At 36.6% G+C, this 22,105-nt stretch overlaps 1 long non-coding RNA gene across 1 annotated transcript; it reads left to right on the plus strand.

Annotated features, from left to right (window-relative positions):
* The first annotated feature begins 394 nt into the window (after nt 1-394).
* LOC119067727 lies at nt 395-21,938 on the plus strand. The gene is made up of 3 exons (XR_005086003.1): nt 395-506; nt 13,473-13,484; nt 21,928-21,938. It is a non-coding gene; the product is annotated as an uncharacterized LOC119067727 (long non-coding RNA).
* The last annotated feature ends 167 nt before the right edge of the window (nt 21,939-22,105 follow it).

Here is a 22,105-nt window from a genome sequence, read left to right on the forward strand (position 1 = left end):
TCACAGTCCCATGCATCATATTTGGCATTGATAACTTCAGGGCTTTGGGTCGGTAATCCCATGTCAGTCTTGAGTTGTGGTGATCATCCATACGTCCGGTCTGTTGTTATAATTTAATGAAAGAGAAACGAGGAATGAGAAAATATTTCACAAAAATTTCCCGCAGACAATTAATGCCAGACGGTGTGGTCGTTCTCTAATTCTGCTTGTAATCCGGTATCGAAAGCCAATGAACAATAATTCGATTCAAAAACTGTTCAACATAACCCATCTACAACTCATCATCTTAAATCCTTAATATTAATTCCGAAAGTGCTTCAGTCTGACCGCAAAAGCAATCATATCGAATCGTGATAACAATAATTGCAAATGCACTTCAATATCTCTCTCTTTTAAATTTATAGATTTTCAAATTTCAGCCGACACGTGTTTCAGTGTTTTCAACAAAAATCTACCATTTGGGAACTATGAACGTTTTAAGTGCGAGCTATGTCAGCCGTAACTCGGTTCGTTTAAAAGACAAAGTTATAGAGTTTTAGATTATGGTCGACTTGTTGACGAAAATTTTTAGACCCGTACGAAGTACTGGGGTCTTATAGGTTTACGCATACGTTTGTAACACGTCGAATTGGACTCCCTGAGTAAGGGGAAACCTATTGTGGTTGTCTAGAGATGCCAAATCCGCGAAAAAAAAGTCCGTCTGTACGTCTGTCCGTCTGTCTGTCTGTCTGTCTGTCCGTCTGTCCGTCTGTCCGTCTGTCTGTCTGTCTGTCTGTCTGTCTGTCCGTCTGTCCGTCTGTCTGTCTGCACGATAACTTGAGTAAAACGCATCCGATTTTGAAAATTCTTTTTTTTCCCGTTTGGTAATGTCAAAAGACAGGCTAAGTTCGAAGATGAGTGATTTTGGATCGACCCCTCCCGAGCTGTGGCCCAATAAGTGCTTTACGGTTTTTCGAAGATATCTCCGGACATTTAAACGTTAAACTTGTAAGTGATACGTCAAATAAAAGGTATTTACAATACCGATCGACAAAAAAAAAGTTTATGGAAATCGGATGACCGACTCGTGAGTTAGACCCCTTGGTGTGAAACAGGCACAGGGCGGCAAGCAGTTTTTGCTTGTAGGTCGGCCACATTTGAACATATTTCGTCTGTTTTAGCTTTATTAGATAGGTATTGACCGTACCAATCAGGGAAAAAAAATTTATGAAATTATGTTCTCCGGAGCGTGAGCTAGGTCTCTTGGAGTGAGCTCTTATCTGGCTACTCGGAAGTACAGTGAACGTGGAGTATTTTGACAATATGTCGAGTAAATTTTGACCGAATTTCATGAATTTTTTTTTGTTTGAAAGGTATTCGCGAATGTAAAGCGTCGGTAAAATTTCCGGTCTCTTAACAAAATGGCTGCCGGTGGCCATATTGGATTTTATTAAAAGTGATATAAAGTGGGAAAAATGATGCTTAGAGAGTTTCTGTTAACATGGAAATAATTTGTTATGTGTGTGGGGTGCTTCAGGCATTCCATATATGGACATCTATATATACCTATATACAGCTATATTGAGCTATATACAGGCATATAGAGCTAAATAATAGGATATTTATCTGTGAAATGTTTATTTATAGTGAAATATAGTTAAATATAGCGGTATATAGCTGTTTAAATAGGAATTTATGAAATTTGTCTTCGTACGGGGCTGTCTATATTGCCTCCGGCAATTTAGTTGTATATGATAACAAGGCAAAGAGTGGATAATGTAAGTGATTTAAAAGGAAGAATAGTTTTTCAGCAGAGACGAAAATGAAGTAAGAGAAATGAAGAGTTTCACATTAAAGGCTTTTGATACGAATAGGTGTTTCGTACGGGTCGGCGTTAGCTATGTTTTTGTTATAATTTTCTTTCTAAAATTTTTCTGGTAAGATTTTTGTTGATAAAACTTTCGCGTGTTTTCCTCATCAGCTGCCATTTGTGACGCATATCTTTTTGCGTGTCGAATCTGTAAGCGTCACCTACACCGATATCAGTTCTTTTGTAAGTGGATAACAGGACTTGCGTCACACCTCCACTGTAAGTGGTTTTGGGCGATATCAAATAAGCTAAACATAATAATCCCATGACTTTCGTGACAAAACTATTCTTTAGGCTCTAAGGATTAATTAGAACGTTAATTTGCGTACTTTAACTTGTAATTATTTTCCAAAACTCCTAAAATATGTAACCGGTCAGTTACACGGTCAGCTACTAGATCATTTACCTTACTTAAAGTATTTGAGTAAAATACCTTATTTGTCAGTGAAACAAATGATCGAAATAACTTAACATAACCAGAGAGATGCTAATATGACGGCTGGGACGCCGTTTCGACGGATAGAGGGAATTTGTCTATCATTTCGGAAAAAAATTGGACCGTATGCGACCAGTTGTCAAATTGAAAAGACATAACCACAGATTTTTTTTAATACTTCCAGCATCACCAATTTTAATGAAATAAATTGCTAACATGATCCTTGTGGGATCAGAATGAATGTAAGTCCATTTATTTATAAATCAGATTCAGTATTCGTACACAATTTCCGAATTGAAAAAAGCAATTTTGGAGACCAATTTTTGAACGCGTATATCTCAGATAATATGAAAGTACCTTGCAAATAAAACCCTTTACGTTAATTTTGACACCGATGCAAACGTATTTCCATATTCTGCTTCTCGAATCATTGTGGTCAAAAATTAATTATTTTGTAAACAACCGACCAATTTTGGAAAAAGTCAGCCATTTTTGACATTTCATCCGTTATATGAAAAAGGCTGACAAATTCCCTTTATCCGTCGAAACGGCGTCCCAGCCGTTATCTTAGCATCACTCTGAACATAACATAACGAGCCGAAGACAAAAAATCCAAAAAAATAAAATAGTTATTTATCTACCACGGTAGGTATGAAGGTATTTTTTCGCACTAGATGTCGATGTTTTTCGCAATTTCGGGCCATAATCACCTTTCCAATGCAAAACATGTCCTACATTTTGTTCCAAAATTCTTGTGTATACAGAAATTCATTTGAACGATCAAGAAGATTATTATACACATTGATATGTGATGTAAAGAGACGCGTTGAATGAAATCGAGTAGTCAATGCTTAGTATATACGCTTCAACAATACGTTAGGTATAATTGTGTGACTCTATAGCCGAATGGCTATAGTCGCTGCTTTGTGTTCAAAAACCTTTTGGTGTCGGGGGTTCGATTTCTGGTCAATGCAAGATTTTGATTTATAAAAATTTAGCCTTCGTTGAAGGTAATAGGTTCTTTAGCGTGCGAAAAAAAGTTGATATCGCACTGCGTGCGAAAAAAAGTTAATATCGCACTGTGTCCAGAAATACAGTGAAATAAATACCTTCAAAACGACATTAAATGGATGCATGGAAAGGTGATGGTTATGGACCGGAATTGCGAAAAATAACTTAGAAGTGCACTTTACCGTGCATAAGCATGAAAAACGTGACAAAATTGGGCAATAACCTGAATTAGAACTTGTTTCCTAATAATTGCCTTCCGTCTGCAAGTTTATTTAATTGTAAATGTTAGTAATAAGCATCGATAACGGGAACAATGAATTTAAACAATAATTCGGCAAACAGGCAATATTATATTTCCACATGCGTTGCCAGTGCAATACCTATTTAATGCATATGTATCATGTATCGCCCAAAACCACTTACAGTGGAGGTGTGACGCAAGTCCTGTTATCCACTTACAAAAGAACTGATATCGGTGTAGGTGACGCTTACAGGTTCGACACGCAAAAAGGTATGCGTCACAAATGGCAGCTGATGAGGAAAGTACGCGAAAGTTTTATCAACAAAAATTTACCAGAAAAATTTTAGGAAGAAAATTATAACAAAAAAAATTGCGTCAAAAAGTGGCAGAGCATACCCTGAAAATTTCAGCCAAATCCACCGGTAAATTAAAAAGTTTCGCCGTAACAAAGTAACAAAGTAACAAAGGTTGGTAACGAACGAAAGAAATTACTAAAAAAAATATCGAAATACATTGAACTCTGTACCACGAGTCGAGCAGTAACCCGTCAGTCCGCAAGTCTACAAATGCATGCTAAGATAGTCGAGACAAGCTTTTCCAAATCCCGCAGCCGAGTTAATTCTCCTCACACTGACAGGCAACGAATTGTAATCAGAAACTGTTCTGACGAAAAACGATCGATTATATTGTACAGTGAGGTGCCTTGGTACCAAAAAAACATTACTACGTGACGAGCTTCCGCGAGTCAGCTTATCAAATAAATACGGCGGATTTTCTGATTTGACAATGCTATGTAATGCAGAGCAGCGCCGGTGTCTGATGTAAGTCATCAGAGAGCAACCAAAAATCTAATTTACATAATCTCGAGTACTGTCATAGCGTCTTAACCCATACACAAAGCGAACACAGGCAGAGAAAGCTCTTTCGAGTGACTTAACGTCAGTAGCGCTAAGGTTGGTAGAGTAAACACACTCGCCATACGTGAAAGCCGGCACGATGAGGGTCTTGACCAACATCAGGCGCATTTTCGTTGAGAAAAGGTGACCATTAGGCCAAAGGCTACGAAGCCTCGAGAACACGTTAGCGCATACCACTTTCACCTGACTCTTGAAAGAAAGTTTCTTATCCATGAGGAGGCCGAGATTCAAGACTTCATCCATATACGGTATTACGATACCATCAAGAAGGATACGCGGAAACAATTGGGTCTTCAGTACCGCATCACTCAACTCAGAAAAAACAATTGCCTGAGACTTCTTCGCGTTCAACGAAAGGCGATTCACACGTGCCCAGCGACTCACTGCATGCAGATCTTGGTTCAGCCTGAAAACAGACTCATTCAGACGACTCCTTTCAAACGAATAGAACAATTGAACGTCATCAGCAAACACGTGGTGTGCAACCGCGCTCAAGCACGCTGGAAGATCATTGATATATAGCGAAAAAAGAAGTGGGCCCAGGACCGAGCCCTGCGGTATACCAGACCTGTTATGCAACGGCTCTGACACGAAACCACCAATGCTGACACACTGGTGTCGATCAGCGAGGTAGCTTCTAATGAGACTTACAGCTGAAGTCTCAAAGCCGAACCCAGCAGACAACTTAGAAAGGAGCCTAGAGTGATCAAGAGAGTCAAAAGCTTTGGAGAAATCGAGCAGCACCATAATCGTGAGACGTTTCCTCTCAAATGATTTTCTGATCTCGTCGGAGACATGAAGTAACGCAGTACTCGTACTATGTTTCTCCCTGAAGCCAGACTGATATTTGTCAAGTAAATCATTTGAGTTGAGGTACGCAACCACCTGCTCCTTCGCTAGAATCTCAAACACTTTCGATAGGCAAGGGAGAACACAAATCGGCCTAAAGTCATTTAATCCCCGAGATCTGCTCTTCTTATGAACCGGTAGCACCTTTGATAGCTTCCAGACACGAGGTACAGCAGATGACGTGAAAACGTAGTTAACGATGTGCGTCAGCGGAGGCAAGACAAATGGCAAGATCATTTTAACAAACATCAAAGGGACTCCGTCAAGTCCAACCGAATTCGACTTAATTGAGTTAGCAATTTCCAAGTTTTGAAATTTAATATCTTGGCCAAATCTTAACCTTATGAGGCGTGTGATAGCTCGTTGAACTCGTATGGACGCACAGATTATGAATAAAATACTTTGGGGGTAGTAGGAGCAAAGGGGGAAAAGTCAAAAAGTTCGTGTATATATGTTCCTCAGTCCTGCGGAAAAAAAATTTTGTCAAATTTTTCAGTGTGAACGGACTTGCGTCACGGCCCTTCACTAACGTAGAGCCATGATGATAACAGTTAAGATTGGTAACCAGTAACGTAATATCGCATGTGGATGAATAGATCGTGCGGTCATTTACTCCTGTTATTACTGTATTTTCCACGAAAAAATTGCACTTTCGTATCTAAGCTGGATCCCTATTTTCAATCATGTGAGATGAATATCCCTGGAAAATGAGGTAATTTTGTTCGAAATTTCCTCTCTAGGTATAATTACTCTTTGGGTAGATTCGTCACCTTTGAAAATGAATCAATGTCACCACTTGCGAAATGACGAGCAATATCATGATTCCAGTTGGTGCAAAGTAGCTCAATCGATAACATGAATTGGATTTAAATTATCGGCTATTATAATTCCACTGCTGTAATAATTTTTCGACGCCCCATAAATTCATTTTAGTGTGATATTTGTATTGAAATAATTACGTTAGCGAAAATATGGAAAATATTTTTTAATTGAATAAAATGCCGACCATATTCTCGCGCGATTTAATCAGTCAATTGAATGATGTTGATTTTAAATTTTTTTCAAAGGGTATAGGGGATTTGTAGTGTCGGGTACATGTTTAATTGCATTCAATTTAGCACAGGTAAATTTTTTGTTTGTGTAAATATTAACGCGTGCGAGCGTTGCAGTCTTGCAGAACTTTGGACAACTTGTTCGACAGCTATGGAGAAAGTATATCGTTTAGGAAGGTGGACCAAGAAAAAATCATTCAACTGACGGAAAAAACTCTTCGGGCAAACGTTGCCGTTGCAGTCGAAGCGTGATGTACGAGACCAGTTGAAAGAGACTTTGCTGGCAACACTTTGGAACATTTAATTAAGTTTATCTCAGTGCTGCCAGCCAGTTGCCTTTCAAATGACTCGTCTTTATCTCTCCTTTGAAATTCGAGCTAAGTTACAAGATTGTTTCTTTTCGCAATTCCGGTCCATAATCATCACCTTTCCATGCATCCATTTAATGTCGTTTTGAAGGTATTTATTTCACTGTATTTTTGGACACAGTGCGATATTAACCTGGTAGATAAATAACGATTAAACGCCTGTATTTTGTATACAAATTTTCGATAATGCATTATGAACGATAAGACCGGTGTATCACTTTCAGTAAGTTGTAGAAATGTCCATTTAAATGAACTTATTTCCTTCATTTCTTACACCAACGTCATGTTAGGGGTTAAATTGTAACATAACAAATCACATTGATAACACTACATATATGTAGTATTGAACTGTACACATGCATGTAACATGCATGTATAAATGTTCGTGCGAATAATGTGTAATTCTATGCTCAACGTAAATGCTACATTATTGCACTGTGTGCATACATTACTCGAATATAATATTTTGGTATGTAGTGTAATATCGTAGCATAGCCAATACGTTACTGAAGTGAAGACATTGACGAAATCCTGAATAATTGTTCTCGCTTTTGTGAAAATTTTGTAAACCATAAACTTTTGTAAATCGTTCAACACCACTCCCATTTCTAGGCAATTTGTCTCGTTCTCGTACTGAAAACAGTGAGTTGCATTTTATTTATGGCACTCGTCGTTTTTAACCCCGTACGAAGTACGAAGGGGCTTATAGGATTACGATGCCGTGTGTAATTGATGGAATTCGAAGCAGACGGTAAGGGCAAAGTGTTTGCCTATGTTCATAGATGACGTTTTTGGGCCGTCAAAAAAACAAAAATTGGGTCCTCGGACTAAGGCCGCTACTAGGGCTCTATGCGTATTTTACATACAACTCGAGTAAATTTCATCCGTTTTTCGTAATTTTTGTTTCATTTGAAAGATAATCGAACACCGAATAGAATGTTGTTGAAAAAAAAAATTGGGTCCTTGGACTAAGGCCGCTACTAGGGCCCTATGTGTATTTTACATAGAACTCGAGTAAATTTCATTCGTTTTTCGTTATTTTTGTTTCATTTGGAAGGTAATCAAAGGCCGAATAGAATGTTGTTGCAAAAAAAATTAAATTTGGGTCCTTGGACTAAGGCCACTACTAGGGCCCTATGTGTAATTTACATAGAACTCGAGTAAATTTCATTCGTTTTTCGTTATTTTTGTTTCATTTGGAAGGTAATCAAAGGCCGAATAGAATGTTGTTGAAAAAAAAAAAATTAAATTTGGGTCCTTGGACTAAGGCCACTACTAGGGCCCTATGTGTATTTTACATAGAACTCGAGTAAATTTCATTCGTTTTTCGTTATTTTTGTTTCATTTGGAAGGTAATCAAAGGCCGAATAGAATGTTGTTGAAAAAAAAAAAAAATTGGGTCCTTGGACTAAGGCCACTACTAGGGCCCTATGTGTATTTTACATAGAACTCGAGTAAATTTCATTCGTTTTTCGTTATTTTTGTTTCATTTGGAAGGTAATCAAAGGCCGAATAGAATGTTGTTGAAAAAAAAAATTAAATTTGGGTCCTTGGACTAAGGCCACTACTAGGGCCCTATGTGTATTTTACATATAACTCGAGTAAATTTCATCCGTTTTTCGTAATTTTTGTTTGATTTGGAAGGTAATCAAAGGCCGAATAGAATGTAGTTGAAAAAAAAAATTAAATTTGGATCCTTGGACTGAGGCCGATACTAGGCCCTATGTGTATTTATACTCAATAAATTAAAATTTTAGGGCTATTTGAAATTTTTGTTTTATTTGAAAGGAACGTCGTACGGGGCTTCGTAATTGCGCTATGCGCAATTTCTAAGATGTACACATTCCATAATAATTTTACTTTAACTACTTTAACCGGCGCATAGGCTTACGGTCAAAGTAGGGTGACAGACGCACTAGGGTCACGTACGCAATAGATATACGGGTCTTTGTACGGGGCTCAGTCGCAGCAAACGCTCCGACTGTTCTGATGGCTCGTTTTTTTCGGAGTAACTAGTTTCATTTAGTTGAGTTTTGAAACTGATCGTCACTATAAGACAATCCATATTATATATACCGTAAATCAACTTGGCAGCACCGTATAAAGCCCACACACACACACACACACCTTATTATCTCTCTAATTACAGTTTTCAGCAATAAATTTTGATGAAGTTGCCACGTTTGAAGTCATAATAAGCTAATTTCGAAAAGTTTTCTACAGAAATAGTTTCGAGGTTGGATGGATGGATATGGTTTGAGTGTGTAGCTACAACACTGTAACATTTCCCTAGGCATTTATTTATTTTGATACTTCAGCTTTAATCCACAAACTACATCAATTGTCGGAAAGTGTGCGGCATTCATTATACATAAATATTTTAATAATAGGCAAATTTCCAGTGTAGCTGTCCAAGCAAGCGTTTCGTTCACAAAATATCGTTCACTCAAAATTAAGCTTGGTATGGTAATTCGTGCGGTTTTTATAAATCATACAATGTAGTCCGTAAATAATTTAATTCTTTAGCTATAATATTATACTGGTGGCATACGTGGCAGATGATAGGGAAATTATTTTTTTTTTATTCTCGCCGCAACGGTTGTGGCGGCGCTGATTCTGATTTTACGGGATGCTTCAACCGAACGATTAAAATGCAATAGAACTTTTTTTTTATGTGTGTGTGTGTGTGTGTGGTGCGATAATTCGTTGTTCTTTTTGCTCCACTCAAATGTGCTGAGAAAATACAACCGATTATGGAAGACATTCAATTTGAATTGAATTTTTGGCACCTGGACGATTGTACGGTTGCAGATATTTTCACATCATTACTGGGAAACTGGGCCTGAACATCAATTCAGATAGGTGTGAGCTTTTCTTCGTTTCTGGTTTTAATAGTATTTTATTGCTACGTGTACATGTTGTATATAACAAGTGAGCGAAGCGAACGCGTGTGTATATTTCAGACACATCATGAACAGATTAAGGTTGCAATAACTCCCCAAGTGTCTAAATAAACATGTGGACAGAGGTGAATAATCTACTATTAACAAATCGAAGAAGAAGGTTCGTCTGGCATTCGAATAACAGAGAAACATGAATTGAAAAACTTTGGCCGTTTTGTATCATTTATCCTTGCACTTCGAAAACAAATTCTGGGCTTCAACTTATTCTCGTTACGGAATTCAATTCTATGCCTCTAGCAATATATCGGAATTTAATCCAGCTCAATCTCCACTATTTAAATTATACGTTTCGTCACATTCCACATTCCACACCACAAAAATCATTCTTATGCCGCTCCCCAAAATTTAAAAAGCGGATCCATGTCTCTACAGCACCTCCGTCGAAAATCAAACGAAAATCAAAGAGTCAGGTTTTTAGTTAGCGGGTCTAGCCTTTGAAACAATAGGTATATGCTGCAAGGAAACCAAATCATTCATAGACATCTTATGCAACAGACTATCTTTAGCCCTGCCCCAACAAGCAAATGCTGGTACACTATAGTTCCTATAGAAACTCATCCAATGAACGAAAAAAATTGCGTAAATGTACAGTTATCAAAAAATCACATGAAAAATAAGTTATGTTGGGAAACGGTCAAAGTGTCATACGACTCTTTAATGACATATTAGAGAACTGACAGTGCAGGGGACAATATAAACATTTTGTGACCTGACCTGTCAATTCGTTTTCTATTGATTAGTTTAAAAATATTTATTTGTTTACGGATCTTCGTAGGATCAAGCACAGTTTCCATTATATACCGAAACGTACGTGAATGGTCGTAGGATCGTCGTAGGATCAAGCACAGTTTCCATTATATACAGAAACGTACGTGAATGGTCGTAGGATCGTCGTAGGATCAAGTACAGTTTCCATTATATACCGAAACGTACGTGAATGGTCGTAGGATCGTCGTAGGATCAAGCACAGTTTCCATTATATACAGAAACGTATGTGAATGGTCGTAGGATATTCGTAGGATCAAGTACAGTTTCCATTATAGACCGAAACGTACGTGAATGGTCGTAGGATCTTCGTAGGATCAAGCATAGATTCCATTATATACCGAAACGTATGTGAATGGTCGTAGGATCTTCGTAGGATCAAGCACAGTTTCCATTATAGACCGAAACGTACGTGAATGGTCGTAGGATCTTCGTAGGATCAAGCATAGTTTCCATTATATACCCAAACGTACGTGAATGGTCGTAGGATCTTCGTAAGATCAAGCACAGTTTCCATTATAGACCGAAACGTGCGATCAGATCGTTACTGTCGGGATATACCCTTAAATGGACTAAATGGATTAAATGGAATCTTATTTTGTATCTCGTTCGCTCACTTGGATTTTTCTTGGCCGTACATTTTTCGAACAGGCTTCTGATGAAAAGATATCATTAAAAATGAAATACGAGACACCAAAATGTAGGCTACAGTTTTAGCTAAGCATCAATGCCTCTTAAAGTTTTAGTTTTTTTTGCTATTATTTTCAAAATTGTAAAGGAGAGTGAAACCTTCATATCGGAATTAATAATTTTGAGCAAAAATTTTGTTTGTTTTTCATGAGAAAGGCATTAAGTCAATAATTATCCCCAAAGTTTTCCGACACACTCTTAAAACTCAACAGAACTAGCTAACTTTAAGAGAAATTTCCGACAAAATTTTAAACTATTCGTTTACATTATAATATGCTTAACATGTTGTTAACCCATCATAATATGGAAGAGCAAACGAAGTGTAAACTTCCATTCATCGATGATTCCGAAGAAATCATTTTTACGGTGAAGAAGAGTGAAGAAAATTTCGTAATAAAGTTTTATAATTCATTGAGAATGCAAGCCCCAAGACCAGTTACTAACATGGGACCTTTCAGCAGGAGTGTTTGCCCTAAATTTATATTCATATCAAGGCACAAGAACATTTTTTCAATTTGTAAAGAATTTTCTATCTTGAAACGGGGAAAAAATATTCTTTCTTTCACTTAGATACTTTTCTCATGTTTGTTTGCATACCAAACAGAATAATTCAATTTTTGTAAATGCACCTGCCAGCGCCATAAAATAACCAAAGGAATTTTCATAATCCCCGTCCAAAATGTAAATGAAAAAAAAAAACTTTTATCATTTTGCGCCCGTGAATGAACATATACTCGGATCCATAATTAGCATATAAAACGAACTCGTATTACATTACATTATAGGTATTGGCGAGGGCTAACATAAAACACAATCACCAAAAACATATTGTCTGTTAGTGGGTTTCGGGTAAACATTGGAACTACACTTTGCACAGCGTAGTTTTATGTAATACAACCGTATATGTAGTTTGTAAAGCTTCACATTACCATAGGTACCGTACCATAGGTTCGTCTCTGACTAGATATGTAAATTTATACTTTACATCTGGCAATAAATGAATATTTGATATGCTTTTGCTTTTACCGAATATATCACATGAATGTTTCCGTAATAAAAGATTCAATTCCCAACACCTGTAAACTATAATTAAACTCAGTTTACAATTATGTGGTGGAATAAAACAAGACACAACCACCAACATAGCAAGACATCTTCTCTAAGAAAGTGGGAAGAAGCATCCGCACTTTGGTTGGAAAATTCAAAATATTCTTACGACTTAGACACGTTTTCACAGTGTGATACGATTAAATTTTGTTGAGACAATAAAAACCGAAACCCGTTTAAGATAGTAACAATTTTTGAGTTGACAATTTTTGTGCTGGCACAAATTATTTGGGCTACAGTGAACGACATCTCAAATGTCTCACTGTCATTTTTTTCAGAGAATGTCATTGTGAATTTCCAATGACACAATAAAATTCTCAGAAAAATTTGACAGTGAGACATTTGAAATGTCGTTCACTGTATCACAAAATTTTTAGACCCGTACGAAGTACTGGGGTCTTATGCGTTTACGCATACGTCCGTAACACGTCGAATTGGACTCCCTGAGTAAGGGGAAACCTATTGTGGTTGTCTAGAGATGCCAAATCAGTGAAAAAAATGTCCGTCTGTCCGTCTGCACGATAACTTGAGTAAAACGCATCTGATTTTGAAAATTCTTTTTTTTTCCCGTTTGGTAATGTGAAAAGACAGGCTAAGTTCGAAGATGAGTGATTTTGGATCGACCCTTCCCGAGCTGTGGCCCAATAAGTGCTTTACGGTTTTTCGAAGATATCTCCGGACATTCAAACGTTACACTTGTAAGTGATACGTCAAATGAAAGGTATTTACAATACCGATCGACAAAAAAAAAGTTTATGGAAATTGGATGACCGACTCGTGAGTTAGACCCCTTGGTGTGAAGCGGGCACAGGGCGGCAAGCAGTTTTTGCTTGTAGGTCGGCCACATTTGAACATATTTCGTCATATTTAGCTTTATTAGATAGGTATTGACCGTACCAATCAGGAGTTTTTGAAATTATGTTCTCCGGAGCGTGAGCTAGGTCTCTTGGAGTGAGCTCTTATCTGGCTACTCGGCCGTACAGTGAACGTGGTGTATTTTGTCAATATCTCTAATAAATTTTGACCGAATTTCATGAATTTTTTTTTGTTTGAAAGGTATTAACGAATGTAAAGCGTCGGTAAAATTTGCGGTCTCCTAACAAAATGGCTGCCGGTGGCCATATTGGATTTTAATAAAAGTGATATATATTGGGAAAAATGGTACTTAGAGTGTTTCATATTAGCATATTCATCTGTGAAATGTTTATTTATAGGAAAATATAGGTAAATATAGCGGTATATAGCTGTTTAAATGGGAATTTATGAAAGTTGACTTCGTACGGGGCTGTCTATATTGCCTCCGGCAATTTATTTGTATATGCTAACAAGGCAAAGAGTGGATAATGTAAGTGATTTTAAAGGGCGAATAGCTTTTCAGTAGAGAATGAAGTAAAAGAAATGAAGAGTTTCACAGTAAAGGCTTTTGATACGAATAGGTGTTTCGTACGGGTCGGCGTTAGCTATGTTTTAAATTTTGTTTAGTTTTTCATTGTAACACAAATATTTGTGCCAATACGAATATTTAGGCTGACACAATTTTTTTAGTTCTGTTCAGTTTCATCCAAGATCTCAACTGAATTTAAATTTACAGGACCAAATTATAGACGGCAACTGAATTCGCCCTTCAATAAATTGTACTAGGAAGGTGTTTGGTTTGCCTTAGAAAGATAAAAAATGGATGCTGGAATGCTGGATACATGAAACAAATAAACGAGCCATCAGAACAGTCGGAGCGCTTGCTGCGACTGAGCCCCGTACAAACCCGTATATCTATTGCGTACGTGACCCTAGTGCGTCTGTCACCCTACTTTGACCGTAAGCCTATTGCGCCGGTTAATGTAGTTAAAGTAAAATTATTATGTAATATGTACATCTTACAAATTGCGCATAGCGCAATTACGAAGCCCCGTACGACGTTCCTTTCAAATGAAACAAAAATTTCAAATCGCCCTAAAATTTTATTTTTTTGAAGGGCCTAGTATCGGCCTCAGTCCGAGGACCCAAATTTAATTTTTTTTTCAACTACATTCTATTTGGCCTTTGATTACCTCCCAAATGAAACAAAAATTACGAAAAACGGATGAAATTTGCTCGAGTTGTATGTAAAATACACATAGGGCCCTAGTAGTGGCCTTAGTCCAAGGACCCACATTTAATTTTTTTACAACAACATTCTATTCGGCCTTTGATTACCTTCCAAATGAAACAAAAATTACGAAAAACGAATGAAATTTGCTCGAGTTATATGTAAAATACACATAGGGCCCTAGTATCGGCCTCAGTCCGAGGACCCAAATTTAATTTTTTTTTCAACTACATTCTATTCGGCCTTTGATTACCTCCCAAATGAAACAAAAATTGCGAAAAACGGATGAAATTTGCTCGAGTTATATGTAAAATACACATAGGGCCCTAGTAGTGGCCTAAGTCCAAGGACCCAAATTTATTTTTTTTTCAACAACATTCTATTCGGCCTTTGATTACCTTCCAAATGAAACAAAAATTACGAAAAACGGATGAAATTTACTCGAGTTATATGTGAAATACACATAGGGCCCTAGTAGCGACCTTAGGCCAAGGACCCAAATTTAATTTTTTTTCAACAACATTCTATTCGGCATTCGATTACCTTCCAAATCAAACAAAAATTACGAAAAACGAATGAAATTTGCTCGAGTTATATGTAAAATACACATAAGGCCCTAGTATCGGCCTCAGTCCGAGGACCCAAATTTAATTTTTTTTTCAACTACATTCTATTCGGCCTTTGATTACCTCCCAAATGAAACAAAAATTACGAAAAACGGATGAAATTTGCTCGAGTTGTATGTAAAATACACATAGGGCCCTAGTAGTGGCCTTAGTCCAAGGACCCACATTTAATTTTTTTACAACAACATTCTATTCGGCCTTTGATTACCTTCCAAATGAAACAAAAATTACGAAAAACGAATGAAATTTGCTCGAGTTATATGTAAAATACACATAGGGCCCTAGTATCGGCCTCAGTCCGAGGACCCAAATTTAATTTTTTTTTCAACTACATTCTATTCGGCCTTTGATTACCTCCCAAATGAAACAAAAATTGCGAAAAACGGATGAAATTTGCTCGAGTTATATGTAAAATACACATAGGGCCCTAGTAGTGGCCTAAGTCCAAGGACCCAAATTTATTTTTTTTTCAACAACATTCTATTCGGCCTTTGATTACCTTCCAAATGAAACAAAAATTACGAAAAACGGATGAAATTTACTCGAGTTATATGTGAAATACACATAGGGCCCTAGTAGCGACCTTAGGCCAAGGACCCAAATTTAATTTTTTTTCAACAACATTCTATTCGGCATTCGATTACCTTCCAAATCAAACAAAAATTACGAAAAACGAATGAAATTTACTCGAGTTCTATGTAAAATACACATAGGGCCCTAGTAGCATTTCACTTCTAAGGCCCTAACTCACGGTCCACTCACCCGATTTAAAAAAAAAAAATCCTGGATTGGTATTGACAATACCTATCATTTGCCGTGTCATTTACATTTCCATCGTTTATTTTGCCATAAATATTACCAAAAGACCTTAAATCACTTAGGTGGCCCTAACTCACGAAGGGCCGACCCGAATATGCCCATCTTCGAACTTAGCCTCACTATTTCGACTATCTTTCAGGGAAAAAAAAATTTTTGAAATCGGATTTGATTTACTCAAGATATCGACGTGACAGACGGACAGACGGACAGACGGACAGACAAAATTTTTATTGCAGATTCGTCATCTATGAACATAGGCAAACACTTTGCCCTTACCGTCTGCTTCGAATTCCATCAATTACACACGGCATCGTAATCCTATAAGCCCCTTTGTACTTCGTACGGGGCTAAAAAGTTGAGAAAATAATTTCAGAAAAGGAGATAACATCAGAGATTATCATGATTATTTATGGTTCTAGTTCAGACTTAGCTGCTTCAGGCGACTTTCCTGTAAGTGACATTAAAGTCGTCGTATTATTCACAAATCAACTTTCAAATTGACTGAACACAGATTTTTCCGAACCCCCAGAAATAAGAACGTTACAGAACTCGAAATACATGCACAACTAGAATATTTTGTAAGAAAATGTTAGTCATGCTTGGATCGGAAGTCACGTTAAGCCGGTGGTTCAGACTGTACTTTTTATTGGCCGTAAAATGCTGTGAGTGAGGTCTCTAAACAAACAAATCAAATCATTAAAACAGACATATTTCATGAAACGATTCCTTTTTACTGTCTGCTCAAAAATACGATTTTCCTCAGCTACTTTACATTTCTAGAAACAACCTGTCAAATGCTAATCAACAGCAGAAAGTCCTATATTCGCATGATGTAGTCAGTGTACTCAAATTTACCGAATTTTATTGGAATCAGTTTTGTGTTAAACGAAATTATTGTTGAATAATTTTGATTGGCAATTCACAAAGGCATACAATGGTGCGTGGGAGTGACGATGTGTGGAATAACAAAAGATGCGTGTAGAAAAGGCTCGACTCGTTTCAGTCCCATCTCCATCGATAAATAAATGAAAATTTTAATTTGTACAGACGAAGCCAAGCCTTTTAAATTTTGTAATTAAGTTGTCACGGATTTCTTAGCATAAAATACAGAATTTAATGTTAATGATACGCGCAATGAAATTATAATTAAAAGCAAAATAACAGTTTTTCCAGCTCGTTCATTCATATTGATCCTTTCACATTTACGGCAATTCATTTCGCCAATCAAATAATCGAATATTTTACGCTCTTTGATCTAAGTGATGTTAACAGACTGATACGAAATCTCTTACTTCATACGATGGTGGTGGTATTAGAATTTATTGATAATTTTGTCTCATTTTAACGTGCATGGAAATAAAGGCATTCGCTGTGCAAATTCCTTTCATCGCAGCCAGTGTACGTGTTCCATTCTTAATACTTTAATATTTAAAATTAAATTAAATTTAAACTAGCGTGAAACTTACCGACGCATTTTTTTATCAAGAAGGCAAGAAGTTTTAAACTGCAGCGTCAGAATTTAACACTCTTTTGTCAAAGGTGAATTATGAAAGAAACTTGTCTGGTATAATAGTCGTCTTTTCAACTTCTTGGATAAAAGTAACACACAAAAAAAAAGAATTTGGGTTCTCTAGGTTCTCTAACTTCAGCCGCAGATTCTGTTGTCTTGTGCATATGCTGTAGTCGAAATTGTTGTATCATACAAACGTACTGAAATCATCGAAAATTGAATATACTTTCAACTAACGACTATTTCGTTGCAGTAAAAGATTATATGCAACTGAATGTGCGTGTTTTTCACTGTCTTTACCCCCATTAACATGAAGCAACTCGTTAAATCATGTATGAATTATTGAGGTTAGATCAAAGGTGCTGAAAAGCTTTGTGTAACCGGGAAAATAAATATTTGTTTACGTAACTAAGTATGGAATATTTGTTTGCATGCAACTGGGACGAAAATGAGGTTTTTTCGGACTTTCGTCTCTTTACCTGTAAAGTTTTATAAGTATCTCTGTGCACGGTTACGACCGGAGAATGTATCTAATGTGTAAAAGATGGTGGCGGGACATTTCGACACCGTCAATATCGTCAGGAACGATATTATCGTTTTTTTGGACGATACTATCATCTAAAAAACGATACTATCGTCTAAAAAACGATAATATCGTTTTTAGACGATAGTATCGTCCAAAAAAACGATAATATCGTTTTTTGGACGATAGTATCGTCTAAAAAACGATATTATCGTTTTTTAGACGATACTATCGTCCAAAAAAACGATATTATCGTCCAAAAATTTTTCCTCCAGGACGATAATATCGTCTAAATTGGAAAATTCTAAAATATTGTCTGGACGATAGTATCGTTTTCTGGACGATATTATCGTTCAGAAAACGATACTATCGTTTTCTGGACGATATTACCGTTCTAGAAAATCTAATGGATATTTTCGTTTTCTGTACGATAATATCGTCCAAAACGATAATATCGTCCTGGGCGATATTATCGTTTTCTTAAATGATAATATCGTCCAGCACGATACTATCGTTTAAAAAAACGATAATATCGCCCAGGACGATATTATCGTTTAGTTTTGGGTGGTAATATTGTCCAGGACTTAATTTTACTCAGAGGTGCAGCAAGAACCAAATTCTCTTCCAAAATATCAAAAAACAATTGTCAGAGGAAATCACCTACACATAAGTGTTTAAAAAAGGCGTTTAGTTCGTCCCGAAATAATTCATCTTTTTACGAAATGAATACCAACTTAGATTGTACATAAAAAGCGTTTTAACACGCCGAGCGATCCGGCCCATTGCCCCGGAGCGAAGCGGAGGGCCGCAATGCGAGCCGGGCGCCGGAACGGTGTCGGAACTTAGGAGTTAATTTTTTTTTCTCGCATCGTCTCATAATTAGTCTGTGTACTTTTTCTATTATAAAATTTAAATTTACGGAACCAAATGAACCAATTTTTAATATATATTTGCCGTCTATAAAAAGGTGTTTATCTACAAGATTTTGTGTTTCGTCTTCAACAACCATCCAGAACGATAATATCGCCCAGGACGAGAATTTATCGTCTAGAATTTTTATTTTAAATAAATTAAAAACGATATTATCGTCCTGGACGATATTATCGTCTCAAATTTAAAAAAATTAATAAATTAAAAACGATATTATCGTCCCAAAAATTATCGACCAGGACGATAATATCGTCCAAAATAACGATAAATCTGTTCAGAAAAAGAAAATAACGATAATATCGTCCAGCGGATATTTTCATCCAGGACGATATTATCGTCAAAAAACGATATTATCGTTTTTTAGACGATAGTATCATCAAAAAAACGATAGTATCGTCCAAAAAAACGATATTATCGTTTAAAAACGATATTATCGTTTTTTTAAACGATAATATCGTCAAGAATACGATAATATCGTCCTGAAAATATTTTAAAATTTATAATTTTAGACGATATTATCGTCCTGGATGAAATTTTTTTAGACGATATTATCGTTTTTTAGACGATACTATCGTTTTTTAGACGATACTATCGTTTTTTAGACGATACTATCGTTTTTTAGACGATACTATCGTCTAAAAAACGATAATATCGTTCCTGACGATATTGACCGTGTAGTTATGTCGCCTCACCGTAAAAGATACGTAAATGTAACTGTTAGGCGAGTGGCGAGGCAAATATTTTCTTGTTAGTTTTTTACGGATGGCAATGCAAATGCAAAGGAATCGTAATTTGTTACATGAGGTAACAATTTATTGATATAAGCAAACTCCCAAAAGTGTGTTTTCGAGCAACAAGCAAGTTGCTCAAAAATACTACCCCGTCGTGCAAAAGTTGACTGGTAATGGATAATTTTCGCAGGGGGCAAATTGCTATGTAATGGTCAACTTTCGCATGGGGCAGGTTCAGCAGCAGTGTTGATTAGTTTACGATACTTGTTTATAGATTATTGACTCAACATCACTTATCATTGGCGGAAAACGGAAAATTATTTGAAACAGTTATTAACCTCTGGGTTCCGGAAGGGAATGGAGTGAAAACCAGCCTGATGCCCAGTTGGTGCAGTTATTAGGTAAAGCATATCTACGCCAAATAGAGTCATACTTACTAAGCTTTCACTTGTAAGATCGGAGAAAATGATTTCATTGGTCGACACGTGAACACAATAGTTTTTTGTTCAACGAGGAAGAAAAGTTGGAAATTTCAAGTTAAGCACTACGTTTTTCGCAACAAAGGCTTCCGAAGCTTCAGCGGAATGGAGAAAATGACTATTTTCCCGCCTGTGTTGTGAAAAAGTATGTTATTTTCTGACGTGAAAGCCGCTCAGAAAAAATGCAATGGTCACGTACACAATAAAAACACATTTTCGAACACGTGTAATCAGCATCCCAACAAAAATCTCTTCGAGAAAAGTGTGACGCAGTCTTTGAAATGCAATTTCTAAAATGAATGATATCGCTAGTGTTGACGCTTTCAGCTTCGTTACGCAAAAATTAAATTTTACACCCAATTAGTTCAAACAAGCTGGCTTAGGTTTTCTCATCATCTGCCAAATAATTTTTACAAAAAAAAATTTTGACTGGAAACAACCAAAATTTTACCAAAAAAATCTGCGTCGCATGTGGCAGATAAATTTCCTTGCTGGTCTGTTACTGAACATCTGTCACATGCGACGCAGATTTTTTTGGTAAAATTTTGGTTGTTTCCAGTCAAAATTTTTTTTTGTAAAAATTATTTGGCAGATGATGAGAAAACCTAAGCCAGCTTGTTTGAACTAATTGGGTGTAAAATTTAATTTTTGCGTAACGAAGCTGAAAGCGTCAACACTAGCGATATCATTCATTTTAGAAATTGCATTTCAAAGACTGCGTCACACTTTTCTCGAAGAGATTTTTGTTGGGATATCAGTCGTTTTAGAAGTGTACTCAACACTGCTTTTTATAACAGTTTACAGTTTTAATTCAAAAATTTTACGAAAATCGAAAATTTGACGAAATTCTAAAATTTGACGAAATTTGACGAAGTTCGAAAATTCGACGAAATTTGAAAATTTGACGAAATTCGAAAATTTGACGAAATTCGAAAATTTGACGAAATTCGAAAATTTGACGAAATTGGGAAATTTAACGAAATTCGAAAATTTGACGAAAATCGAAAATTTGACGAAATTTGACGAAATTCGAAAATTTGACGAAATTCGAAAATTTGACGAAATTTGACGAAATTCGAAATTTGAAAATTTGACGAAGAGAGTAATTCTCTATCTGCCACCATTCAAGAAATATCTCTAAAACCCCAATTGACCCACCCATTTCCAACTTTCGACATTTTTCGCAAATGCCCTTCTGTTCTACTCGTAAAACTCTGAGACTTTGCCGAAGAAAGTAACTCTCTATCTGTCACCATTCAAGAAATACCTCTAAAAACATAATTGACCCACCCATTTCCAACTTTCGACATTTTTCACATATGCCCCTCTGTTCTACTCGTAAAACTCTGAGACTTTGCCGAAGAAAGTAATTCTCTATCTCTCATAACCCAAAAAATATTAGTCCTTTCATCCTACGCTCGAGTAGCTCAAAATTTGGTCACTCTAATCACTCTAGCTGAAACGAATCTGCCCCGATTTTTTAAATTATTTTTTTGTTCGAATCGTGTTACGAATACCTTTCATTTGATGGGTCGCACGCCTCTGTAGGTTTCAATACAGCTAAGTTACAGCCGAAAACGCGTTCCCGACCCTCGAAAACCACACTCAGAAACCACTTCGAGGCCAATAAAACAAAATTCTGGTTTTTCCTGGGGTAATGGCGTATCACATTTTCATTTTTATGCCCACCCTGAGGTTCCTGCAAAATTTCATGGAGATTGGCTGACTAGTTTCCGAGATCGACCGTCGATAGATAGACAGATAGACAGATTGATAGAAACATACAGAGTAAGTTGAAAGATTTTGATTGTTTGGAAAACGTTAATTTGGTGCATTTTCTATCAAAATGACCAACTTCAAAACGATGTATCTCCGGCAATTTTAAAGTTACATAGTCGAGTGATAGCTCGTTTTGCTCGTATTTGAAGCGTATTTTAATAAGATAGAATAGGATTTGTGGTGATACAGGCCAAAGGAAAGAAACTTAAATTCTCGCCTATATAATAGTTGCCGCGTCTCAAACAAATTTCTTCGTTCTTTTTTTGGAAGTTAGACTGCGTCAAGTCCTCCGCTATCGCTCCGGACATGATTAGCCAACTCTTCTCAGTTCCGTATAGTGCTTACAATGTCAATAGGACAATTTAATTTAGTGA

This window comes from Bradysia coprophila, assembly GCF_014529535.1.
Source record: "Bradysia coprophila strain Holo2 chromosome X unlocalized genomic scaffold, BU_Bcop_v1 contig_128, whole genome shotgun sequence".
NCBI lineage: Eukaryota > Metazoa > Arthropoda > Insecta > Diptera > Sciaridae > Bradysia > Bradysia coprophila.